This window comes from Lathamus discolor, chromosome 4 (genome assembly GCF_037157495.1).
Source record: "Lathamus discolor isolate bLatDis1 chromosome 4, bLatDis1.hap1, whole genome shotgun sequence".
Taxonomy (NCBI): Eukaryota; Metazoa; Chordata; class Aves; order Psittaciformes; family Psittacidae; genus Lathamus; species Lathamus discolor.
In genome coordinates, this window is record NC_088887.1 from 55,900,070 (window position 1) to 55,913,100 (window position 13,031).

At 38.8% G+C, this 13,031-nt stretch overlaps 1 protein-coding gene across 2 annotated transcripts in view; it reads left to right on the forward strand.

Annotated features, from left to right (window-relative positions):
• The window catches only part of PRKX (protein kinase cAMP-dependent X-linked catalytic subunit), a 64,505-nt gene extending 63,588 nt beyond the window's left edge, over positions 1 to 917 (forward strand). Inside the window, exon 9 of one of the 2 annotated variants that reach the window (XM_065677508.1) lies at positions 873 to 917. The gene's annotated coding sequence lies outside the window, so the exon portion shown is untranslated. Of the gene's footprint in view, positions 1 to 324; positions 350 to 872 lie in introns of those variants that run through there. The other variant, XM_065677509.1, reaches the window with a different exon arrangement.
• The last annotated feature ends 12,114 nt before the right edge of the window (positions 918 to 13,031 follow it).

Below are 13,031 nucleotides of genomic sequence, written 5' to 3' on the forward strand. Positions count from 1 at the left end.
TCTGTCTCACTTCCATGGTTTATTAGCCCTAACACTGTTTAAACAGCATTTGACAAGAACCCACCTGTTAACCAGTAACAGTATGATAATATAAGAAATGGTTGAAAGCAACTGGCACTGTTGCAACTCTGGATCTTGCGCAGTGCTCTGAACTGGTATATAATTCACGTACTGCGTATTTCCTTGTGCGAACTCCTGCTAGGTGCTACAGTCTCAGCTTCAGAGTTTAGACAGCTTTTCACAGGGGGGAAAGTAAAAGGCTTTTTTACTGTCCTCAGTAGAAAAACCTATCTTTTCTTTCTCTCTTCCGCTCCCTCCTTCCAGGTACTATTCAAAAAAAAAAAACCAAAGACAGGTCATACGTGCATGTATGTCAAACTTCATATTTATCCTTGAAACCAGCTGAATTGTAAGAATTTCTTTAAATGCATCCAGATGTTTTTTCTACTCTTGTGTAGGAATATTCCAAACTGTGACAACAGAAAATTTCAGCAGTAAGTAGAGCTATTATTATACCAGCTTGGATTTATGTGACAGTTATATCTGATTTGCTGCATTTGTTTAAGTGCCAGTAAGAGTGAGTTGTTGGGGCAGCTGACAGCCAAGCAGCTTGTGCTGTATTTGTAGTTTTGGACACAGGCCACTGAAGGTTCTAAGGGGAATCTTGAAACTGATAATGTAACCTGTACCATCACAAATGTAGGCCTATCCTATCTCTGGAATGTGAAACTCTAAGGTGCTGTGCAGGTGCTGTCTCCACTGCATGGATTTTTACTTAGTTTATAAAAGTCATAGATACCTTGAAAATTGTTGTCTGTTTCATCTTAAACAACTAACCTATCAGTTTTTTATTTATTCCTTCTTGTTTCCAGCATATTGTCCACATTCTGGACTGTGGTAATAAAGAAGGCAAATGGAAGAGAGAAGCCAAATAAGCTGGAATTGGACTTTAAGCCGAGAAATAACTTGGTATGCCTGAACAGTACATGCTTGCACTTGCTCTAAAGGTTGTAGAGAAAATGCTGCCTATTCTAGCTTTACGCTGGCTTCTAAGCTGTAAACTGCTGCTCTTCCCAGTACTGTATAGAAGAGACAGTTGTGCAAGACAGAGTTTATTTCAGCTTTATTAAATTAGTCCAGAGAATCCTTGAGGATTCCAACCTGTGGTTGGAGAAGGGGAAAAGTTCTTTATAGTCAGCATCTTCTTAATTTTCAGTTCTGCACAAATGTAAGCTGTGCAGAGTAGGGAGTTGTGCTTTAATGCTGCTATTGTTGTAAATCACTTGAAGGAAACAGCAGCTTGCTCCAGTATTCAGTATATCAGGCTTCCTTCGGAGACTAAACGTAAGCCTTCTCACCTTGAAGAACGAAGCCTTTTTCTTTCAGGAGCTTTATGAGAGTGTAGCTGCACAGCTTAGCAAGTATTAAGACCTAGCCTTAGAAAAACTCCTGAGCTATTCAATGGCAGCTCTCTGTAAGTCCATATTTCTTCAGGAGCTAAGCATTAGATAGTTCAATCTTTGATTTAGGATATGGAAATCTCAACTGTTTGGTACTTCTGAAGTTGGAGGAACTAATGTCATAAATATGGAGTGATTCAAATTGTGTGTGTGATACCTACCTGACCTGGTCTGACCTGATCTTAATTTTTCAGTTAAAAAGAAATTTTATGTTAATTTAGGACCCTCGTGTAATCAAGATGCTCGGAAAAATAATTAATTGAAGCAGGGCTGGTACATGGTGTTAATATAGTAAAACTCTCACAAGTGGTACGTCTCGTTTCTATGGATTAACAATTCCCTTTGAGGCATGTAGACTAAATTATTCAACATTCTCCTCTTAGTTCTTGGTCAAGCTTCTGCCTGTTCTAGCAACATATTTTGAAAAAAGTAAGCAGATCTGAGTAAATAGAAGTAGATAAAATATTTTGTCTTTATGTTAACAAACATGTGCTAGGAACATACTTAAATACATTATCAAACAGTGAAGTTTGTTCCAGATGAATGCATTCATGTTTGAGTGTATTCAGACTTAGGATCTTTCTTACTAGCCTCTCTCTTAAAGGAGCACTCCTGTGTCATGATGCTTACTTCCTCCTGCCAGTCTGCTATCAACCACATAGCAACGAGTGAGCCCATTAACTTATACTGCCCTGCTGTGAAATGGACTTTGGATCAAAAGCACTTCTTCTACTTACTTGGTCTGAAAAGGGATTTTCAATAACTGAATGTAGCGGAAGGCCTTCTATTCTCCCTGCAGGTATTTGCCACCAGGGAGCAAGACTATTGCAATTTGCTCTAAAGGAACAGAAAATTCAAACAGCATATTTCAAACCCATTTAAAACTATTTACATAAAGCTCCTGTGACTCATATAACCCCAACAAAATCTTGGTGATGGAAGAAGGAAAGTGTGGACATGGGTCATTTAAGCAAGTGTTGTTAGACTGAGTCTGTTCTTTAATTTTTTTGTCCGGCCACCAAGGAAATGGAATTTCTTGGGGTTTTGTTTTTTTTTGTGTTTTTTTTTGTTTTGTTTTTGGTTGTTGGGGTTTTTTTTATTTATTAATTTAGCAGGCCATCAGTACATGAGTAACCATTACTCTTGAGTCAGGTTTTCATGTGGACCCTTGCTTATGAGATAATGAATTTTTGGATTGTGGAAATGTCTGTAAAGTCTGTTTGGATACTGTGGATTCTGCCAGTAATTAACTGTTTTAAATTTTATTTATACAGCTGGTGATTACTTATGTGCAAAATATGAGAGGTTTGAAATTAATACATTAATTTAAAATTTTAATACTTTAATACACTGACTTGGCAGTCAAAGGAAATTATGCATCCAATTTAAGAACAAGTTATTTAAATATATTAAAGCTTTTAAAGTAAAATATTTTAAAGTTGGAAATTAGAGTAATGTCTGAATAAGCTGTCATCAGGAAGGTGAGCTGATTTCCATGCTTCAGCTGGGGATTAAAATTGGAAGCTATTGAATGAGGAATGAAAAGAGGAAGTTGGTACCCATTCCTCTCTTCTACTCACATGTCAGAAATTATGTAGTAAAAAAAAATATAGCTACAGCAATAGGTAGTGTTAAGAGTGAAGCTTAAATATCTATGGGGCATTTCTCAAAGCTGCAGTCCAAGTCATGGTGAATGTTCCACAGCTTCTCCTCTGTTTTGTGTTAGATTTTATTAGGGTGTTTTCATTGTAAAATTGATGATACGAGACATGTTGGGAGTCATTTACCTCTGAAAACATATTGTTGATTGTTGTCATTTATTGATATTCTAAATGCCTTTTGTATGGCTTTTAAGTCTTTGATAGAAGTGCAAAATCTAGTGTATTGCCTCAAAAGCAGTGTTTACCTGGATGGAGGAGGAGTAGCTGATTTAATAGCCTTAACCATATTTTTTTTTTTTTTTACATGCAAAATTACTAAGTATTTACATGAGACAGTAAAAGGCTTGAAGTTCAGCATGTGACGTCACATTTTTTAAGCAAAGGAGGCATTGCAGCTTTAGAATATGGAGCTTGCTCACTGTTTTTGTTGCTATATGTTTATTAAACAGTAGAGATGGATGTCAAAGAGGGAGTTAAGTTGCCAATACAAGCAAGTTTTCAGCTTCTGGGTTTTCTGCAGGAAAGATAGCTTTTTGTACATAATAAGTTTACGCTAAAAATAGGATTTGTGGAGTGAAATAGCCTCCATTAATAACCTATCAGCATAGGAAACAAACTTTATTGGTCTTGTGGTGATAGGCAAGAATTGCAAAAGATTTTTCAAATTTCCAAGTATAAAATAAGATTCAGTGATCAACCGAGTGATTGTGTGGGATGGTTTAGTGTGAGGTGTCCCTGTCCATGGCAGGGGGGTTGGAACTAGATGATCTTGAGGTCCTTTCCAACCCTGACTATTCTATGATTCTATGATTATTTTGTCATTGTAATTAAAAATGAAAACATAGGTTTCCTTATCATACAAATGCAAAAATCATGCACAGTGCTGAAATTCCTCCTTATTTAACTTTGTTGTGAGTCTGTGTTGTTTTTTCTAATTTCTAACCATTAATAATAATAGTATTTATGACAAAAAAAAAAAATCAATAGAGAAGTTTACCTTGTATTATCTTTAAGCTTCTAGTTTATTCCCTACAGTAAGTGGAGATCTCATCCTACTTGAAATAATTCAGTCCAAAATTTTTTTCTCTCTTAAGTCTTTTTAGTTGATACTAGATTGGCATAGCTTCAAGCACCTAAACAGAGAAAAGCTGCAGGAAGATTATAGGAACAGTCAATGACTTTTAGAACATATGTTGTCCAAACAATGGTTGGGTTTTGATTTGTTTCGGGTTTTTTTACCTCTGCATAGGGCCATAATACATGATGTATTGGAAGGAAAAGATACAACCCACCTTAGAAATCAGGTTTGAGTTACAATATAGTTTCATATATTGCCAAAAAGTTGTTGCATTTTACTGGCTTCTTTTAGCTAGTTCCCTTTAAAGACATCCAGAGCTGTATTTTCCTGTATTGTTTTGGAAGTGCTTGCTTCATGTTCAAGCTTGTTTCCCTGCTGCCCTGAGGGTGATGTTCAGTGGAGTTCACTTCTGTTAATTCTGTCGAACAAATCTCTGATTCTGTTTCTTCTCAAGGTGTAATGGAAGATAGCGGCAATAAACTACAGATTGAAACAATGCACTATTGTGAGTCACGTGAAAGACTGTGAATGAGGAACAGACAAACAGAAGAGAGAAAAAACCCTATCAGTCACGCTAGAGTCTTTAAAAGGCTTTCCCATAGTATGATTATGTTAAAACTCTTAAAAAGGTCTTAAGATACAAAGTTTAAGGATGAAAGACAATTTCTCCTGTAAATGTCAGTTGTTCCATCTACACAAGCTATCTCATTTTGCATGTTTTGAATAGGGGGAAGTCAGTAAATAGGGGTGCTCGTGATTGGCTGGAAAAGGGGGTCTCCAGATAAGGGAATAAGTGAATCTGGGAATAAGTGAAAAAGTAGTTTTCTACAAACTGCTCACATAAAACGTAACACTGCATAACAAATGTTCACATGTGCCAAGGGGCGGGGGGGGGAGAGGGATGAATATGCCTGCATTGCATTTGTTTCTTTGTATTCAGGCAGTGCTCCTTTCTTTGGTTGAGGTTTTTATTTTATAGAATTGAAAAAGGACTATGCAAAATAAAAATCTTTAACACATTTCTTTTGATACTGTATCCTCTTAACATCTATAAGAATAAAACCAAAACCAACTAAAAAAACTCCACCATCCATGAAGTAGCTGATTTAAGGCAGATGTAGCTTCTAGGGGTGGAGGGAGTACTTGAAACTAAAGAAGAGCAGCATCTCAGGGCTGGAAGTATTATTTCCTCGGTTCTATCTGAATCTCATACCCTGTGCCTTATGTTACACCAGAGGTACTCAGGACTTCAAAGATCAAATTAGGAAATTGATTTGGAGGGTGGGAAGGAAATTCACTAGACAAAGTTTTGACATTCACTTGACCACTTCACAGAAGTATCGATTGGTTGAGGTTGGAAGGGACTTCCAGATGTCATCTGGTTCATGCCCTCTGCTTATGGAGGACTGCGTAGTCAAAATAATAAACCAGTATTTGCATTCATCCCAAATGACATTTTTGAAACTGTCCTCAAAAGTTAATAATAAAAATGCAATGCTTGTTTTTATTTCACTAAAAAATAAAGCATATTTTTATATTGTTTGTTCTTTTTTGAAGTTTTCCAGACACTGAGGTAATAAATTAATTGTTCTCAGAACTTTACCAAAGTTGAAATAATGAGCTAAGGAATTTGTTCAATTACTTGTTTTCTCAAATGCTGTGAAAGGACTGTTTAACCTCTCTGGGCTTAATTGAGTTCTGAAGTCATGAAATGGACTATGTGTGGCTGTGAACTGCTGCACGCTAGTTCTCATGACAAGCAAGTCCTGTTTGAAGTCAGTGCTGATTTGCCATCTCTATAAACAGCTTTGGATTTTCATTTGGAAGAATTTTTTATTTTTTTTTTTTTTTTTATGTGAATCAGCTCATGGTAGAATAATGCTACCTCATTGACTGGCTGAAGTAAGTGCAGAACCCAGCTCTTTGCAAACTGCAAGACAGAAGGCTGGTGTGCTCACATGCTGCTGAATGTGCACTGAGTCCAAAGAGTACTGGATGCTGTTCAGAATACACCTCTGTCAGATGAGGAAATTTCACCAAAAACTGATTTCCACCCCATTCTTCCTATGGTGATGAGACAAGCTGGCAAATAATGAAGTCTTGTAACGTTGTGCTTGCATTTAAACCAGACATGATTGTCTGGATGACTCATAAAGGCTGAAGAGCTCCCGTACAGCTAGCTGGAGTGTGGAAACAGAATGCGTCACCACAAAAAAGCCCTTCCAGGACCCATGAGCCCAAGCATGATTATGTTCAGCTTGCCAGCCAAGTCTTTCATCGTAGGCAGACAGGAATGGAGCACAGCACGATCCCTCAAAAAAGAAGACATTACCTCGGGCAGGAAAGTCATTCAAGGCAGCTTCACGTCTGTTCCTTGGGCTAGGAGACTGAGTTGTGTGATAGGTGTGAAGACGTAGGCTTGTCTTCGTCCACCCAGCTTTGTTCAAGCACCCCAAATGTATAACTACTGTATTGCTCATGCAGGGTCCCATGTGCCAACAAAATAATTCCATTTAATATTTTGGGGTTTACTCATACAGAGAGTTCATCTCCTTCCTCCTCCACTGAAAACTGTGCCATGGGACTTGGCCTGGAATACATTTAATTGAAAACAGAGGAGGGCTGATGCCATTTCCAAGTAATGTCTTTCTTCTGATATACTGCTTGCTTACTTGGCAATCAGTTTATGTTCATATAGTAATAATACCATCAATTTCTTTAATCCCCCTCTTTTAAATAATGAAAAAAAAAAATCAAAGTCAAGAAATATTTGACCACTGTTGATTAACTGAACCTGAATGGTATTTGTCCTTTTGGTGACAGGAAGATAGAGAAGAATTGTTCTCCCTCTAAGAAAACCAAACAGAAAACAAACCCAGCCCCCCAAAACAAGTTCAGTAACAAAATAACCACAGAAGTGCTTTTATAGTATATGCCAGAGTCATCATATTTATTTTTAAACAATAGTAAATCATTCAATTGTTTCAACCAGGCGTAGTTCCAAACAGTTCTAAATTTAGAGGTAGAGAATTAATTTGTGTGCAGGAAAGCAAAACACTCTTTCTCTCTCATTTCCTGTGTGAATTGATGAGACTTCGAGGTCCTCTTTAATTAAATTGGCAAGCATTACTCCCCCATGAACTGTCCTGTCAAGGATCACAGAATGCCCTCACATTAAAAGCATGAATTTATGATCCAGTGTGTGTTGTAAAAAAGTTGTTTGCATTTTGTTTTGGTTTGTTTTTTTTTCTTTAAAAAGAGGCACACCACCATTAGAAGCATCTTAATAGGCTTATACTGTGTACAGAAATGATTCCACTTTCAGCTTGTGGTGTTTTTAATACATTATATATTGTCTTCTAATGCTGCCAGTCACTATCTTAAAAGTATAATCCATAGCGTAAAAGCACAGCAAAGCAGGGTGAGGCACCATCAACTATCATGCACCAAGTGCTCTGATTCCTCCTGATGGTCCTGATTCAAAAAAGAGTGCTATAAATGAACCAGGAGATGAAAACTCTGCCCCAAGAATTTAAGTAAATGGCCAAGAAGCTTCAAAATGACCTTAGACAAAAGGAGACTGCAGTGACCTCTGAAGGGGCTGTGTCTCTGTTCTCATGGGGCATCAAGGATTTCTTTGAGACATGGAGGCTCAAGGGTTTTGAGACTTCAGTCACAAGATTTTTTATTGCATCATTGTGAGTATGCCAAACTTGAAGTATCTATTTTGTGATATTTATGTCTGCAAATTCTAGTGATTCTGAGAGTAACAGCGTCACTGGTATCAGTAAGTGTGGCAGACAACACTCAAGAAACAGTCCATTTAGTAGGAGTACTTTCAAAACCAAAGGTAATTTTGTTTATTTGTTTTTCTGGTATTTTCTGAGAAGTGGCAATTATAGGTTTATTCACATTAAAACTATGCAGCTGTTTAACTGAGTAATTATTAAAGACTCCCTATTCAGGTTAAGTCAAGGCTGTGCAGGTGGCATGTGATTTAAGAAGCCTGCGATGTGGTTATGTTCTGCTATCCTTTTAGTTTCTCTTTACTCACTGAAAATGTATTTATCATCACATTAATGGCACCTGTAAATTTCTAATCAAATGGTGATTTGATTAGAAAGATTATTTCTTCCGTGATACTTCAGGAGTTTCAAAGCACTTCACAAAACCAAGATAAATTTCTTCCGATGTCTGCGAGTCTATCTCCCTTAAGCCAGTCATAGTGGTTTAACCTCATAATTTTTCTTTTTAACTGAATAAAACAAAGATTATCAACTTTGTATGTATAAATCAGGAATTTTGAATGGAAAAATGTATGGTACTTGGGCTAACACCAGAGTACTGTGAAGAAAGAAAAAAAGTAAAAATCAAAACCTAAATCAAAATTTCTGGGTTTTTTTACTTTAAATAGTGTCCAGAGCAATAGCTGAGAGATTAATTAAGGACAAAGTGATCCTATGATTTATAAGAATGCTTCAACACATGATTTCATAGATGAGAAAAACTTTTACTAGTATAGCAAAATATTTTCATATCCAGGTCCCATAAGCAGTCATTGAAAAGTGTGATTCAGCAGGCTGGAAGTGCATCATCCTTGGGTACAATGACAGTGCCTTGATTCAACAAAGAGCTTCTGCAAACCTTTTTCAATCTGAGTTTTCCACAATATCCCAGATACATCCAAGTAGTGGATAAAAATTCTCTTGAAGGACTGTGTACGCTAGACTTTTTCATGCTGCTGAAATGCCAGAAGAGAGCCTTGCACCTTAGGTCACATATTTCAGCTGGACTCCAGGCTTAGCATTTTCCAGGCAGTTACCCAGCATTAAATGGTTACCCATTTAATGGTTACCCAGCATTAAATGGCTGTTGCTGTAAATGTCCTTCTGGAGTGAAATTAGAACTTGAGATTCCTTGATAACTTTTATCTCTACAAGCGCATGTCGGCATATGAAGTGGAAGGAGGTGGGTGAGCTAGTGCTGGGGAGGGTAAAAGCCTGCTGGCAGTAGCATAGTGTGGACCAGAGGGATAGGGACAGCAGGGCGGTTGCCTCCACCTGTCAGTAGCTGCTCACCACAGGCACGCAGCCGGGAAGGGCTTTTTTAGTAAGTGTGTCTGTGGTGAAGGTGTCGAAGTATTCCGCTGGGCAATGTGCAAAGCCAAACACCCGCACGCCTCTTCTGTCTTTCAGCAGACTGTTTCTATAATGGTAGCATAAACATTGGAGCCAAAGTCAGGAGTGGTCTTTTTCCATTGTATTTCAGTAAGACAAGAGTCTGTAAGCACAGTCCAAGGGAAAGAAAAGACTTGTGGGATACAGCCTGTGGTCTAGGGTATGCACAAAGATGTTGAACAGCAGCCAGAGAGAGAAAGGGAAGCTCTGACAGCTAGCTGGGGGAAGAGGCAGGATCTTTAAGAGCAACAAGGTAAGAAAGGGAAGCTGTCACAAAGCCAAAATGAATTAAAAAGGAATGAGGCTGAAAGGACTTGAATGGAGAGATTTCAGTTGCCTCTTCTTGAATGAAGCAGCAACTTCCTTAGAAAGCAAAAATATGTTTAAAGTGTTTTTAACACACTGCTCCTTCAGAGTAGGCCTGTTCTTATGGCATAGGCTGCTCTGCAGAGAAATCCCTTTCTGAAGGGAGCTGGGGAGGAAGCCAGGCCCATCTCACCCCACCTAACTTCACAATGGTGTAGTCCCATTCACTTTAGCAGGCAAGTCTCCTGTTTCTGGTGGCTGCTGCTGCTCCTTTAGCAAAGCTAATTGCTCTGCTGGGAACCCCTGGCTTCTTTGGATCTAGAGGCTGTAAATGTGCAGTTTGCATTCTCCCTGCAGGACTTTCTCTTTGGTTGCTTTTGATGAATACTGTTTTATTATCTTGTGGGTAACTTAAATAAACATATATATTACTGTAGTTGCATATGTAGTAACACAGGCTTCTCTCCTTCACTCCCACAAATTTTATGATAAGAAGTGAGCTTCCTTATTAGGTATCTGTTATCCATAGTGCAGTACCAGAACTGTAAATTACAGCTTGCTTCCTAGTATAAATAGATGGCTGAACCTTGTTAGCTGTAGTAGTTTTTGTAGTGAGACCCTATATTATTGCTACCTGTGCTATACCTCCTATGGGTAAGTGTGTCTGCCTGGTACTTTTGCTAGCAGTACAAAGCATACAAGCTTTGACTGCCATGTGAGAATTTACATTTTTCAGTACTCTTGGGATAAAATTATACAGAAATACTGTAGTGGGAGAGAAGATAAAATTATTTAGAGACAGGAATGGTGAATATTTTTCTGTTGCCAGAGATGAAGAAAACACCAGCAGAATTACAGCACTGGGTAAGCAGGCAGCTGGGTTTGCAGGCTAATTATTATCTTTTGCTGTTGGCTAAATAAAACCTCTCTGGGAGTCCTAAGGCAGTTTGTGCTCTGTTTTTTAACTCCCCTGTCTGTCTATCCCTTTTCTGGCTTTTCTACAGAACTGCTGTGCCCACTTGTTTGTGGAATGATAGTCTGGTGGTAGCAGTACAGAAGTTAAGATCAACATGAATTATAGGGTAATTATTTGAAAGATTTTCAAATGGGATTCAAAAATCCAATAGGATAAGCTTAGAAAGAGAATGATATAAAGTCTTACTATCTAAATGAATCCAGACCTGGTACTTGCTCTACATAGAGGTCTTATTTTTTAAAGCATGAAACATCATATCCTACCTAGAGCTATAACCAGGTCCTGTCTGTTCCCAGCAAATTAAAAAGAAAGATCCGTTCCTTTTTTAGGACCCTACAAGGTTAAGCAAGATCCCACTGGTGTAAGGAGTGTGGTTCCTGAGAGGATAATTCTGGTAAAAGACAACCTGCACATGTGGAGCCATGAATTTCCTAGAGATTGTGATGGAGGAAAGAGTCCTGATTTTCCAAAATGCCACTATGCCTGCTCACCAGCCCAACACAGTTAAACTTTCATATCTTAGGAGAAGTGCTAAAATGGGAGCACATGGTTACTCACATAGTAAGAATTACTGAAGGAATGTCAAACTGGTAAAAGCTGGGTGTGTATCTGAGAAAGCATGTAAGTGCTCCTGCTAGAAACAATAGGCATACTTCTGTTGTGGGGATGAGTTTCTTCTCCTTTTTCGAGCTTAGGCAGCACACAGAGACACACTCACAAGATACCTCAGTCTGACTGAGTGAAAGCCTCATATCCCCTCATACAGGTTAGCACAAGTCACCATGAAAGAAGCACAGTCTCCCAAGGAAATGTTGCTGCTGCCATCTTTTGTAAAATGAAGTGATTACTTATTCCAAAAGATGAAAACAGAAGTTTAGAGACTGCTGTTTTCTTTCTCAGCTATGACCATGCTTTTTCTTCAAACTAGGGCATATTAGAGGGGCAAGGTTCTAGTACAAATGAATAAGGAAGAGAGCAAAAGCTCAGGGGTTTGCAGCCCGATAGGAATATTTGGGCTCCATCCCTGCACCAGAGATTATTTCTATGCCATATATACCAATGTAACTGGGAAGCACATATCCCTGCTTTCTCAACATCCTAACTGCTTTTTTTAGTCATTATAGTTTGTAGTTATACATTCAGGAACTTTCTTTCTTTTTCTAGTCCTGAGCCTGTAGGACAGAAGACTTTGGCAATACATCAGGTTCCTTTCTCTGCTTATTAAAATTCTCTTGCTCCTTTCTTTCCTGAGGAAAGTGGTGCTTGCCTGCATCTCTGCTCTCCCACATTTACAGTTTCCAAGGGGGAGAGCCCTGCATAAACAGAACACCAGCATGGAACCCCTTTCCTTGCTCTCTGTGTTTTTAATCCTCTTCCAAAGTAGGGGCAAACAGCTGTGAGGTCAGTGTGAAGCATTTACTCTGGTTCATATGTCAGAGGGTTCCTGTGCCCTTTCACGTTTGTGAACACAGTGTTGATGTATTAGCATTTATGTCCAATAAAATTGTGGTACAGCTGCAAGTCATAATAGTGCTGCAAGTGATATAAATGAGGCTGGCCTAATCTCCTTCTATCACTATGCCTTCTTCAGCTCTGGGGTTTACACTTGCATTGTGTTACAAAGGCTTTGGCTAAGCTCATTTCTTCCCCAAGGAAGCTCAGCACAGCTCCCTCACCCATCACAAAGTCCAAATCAGAATCACATTTCTGGATCATGAGCTGGACTCCTGGCTCCAGGCCCAGCTGTTATGTCTGGCTGAGGAAGCATATAACAGCGCTGAAAACTGCCCTGAACATGCTGTGGAGTAAGATAGAGAGGAAAACAGCTTTTGTCCATCCTAAAAGCTCACAGCATTTAAGGGATAGATGTGCCAGAGCTGTCTGGGGCTCTTTGTGGTGCCTAGTTTAAAGGAAGCATAGCTTTCCTCTCACTCCTCAAATACCTGCTCCACTGATTTGGTCTGATTTTCCCCTAGCATGAGATATTTAAGAGGTGGAAGCTGAGATCATTTTCTGATAAAGCGAAAACATCTGTTAACCTTGAGTGCTGTCATGTCGGCATCCAGCAGCCAAGAAACCTCCATTTCTGCTCCACATTATCACTGGGCAATACCTTTATCAGCAGGAAAAGTCTAGGGAAATCAGATTTATGGAGAACAGAGCTTTGCTGGTGTGAATCAGAAGGATGGCCGCTCTCGCTCAGCAGTGATGTCCCTTGAAATACAGGTCCTTTGCTTCACTTGCTCAGTGAAGTTGTGCATGGTCAGGCCTGCATGGAGAATTCGGAGAGGGAAGGAATTTCTGGTAAATCAATAGCCAAGAAATGGACCTGCAGAAAATGAAAATGGCAAACCAATGTCTTCTCAGAGTTAT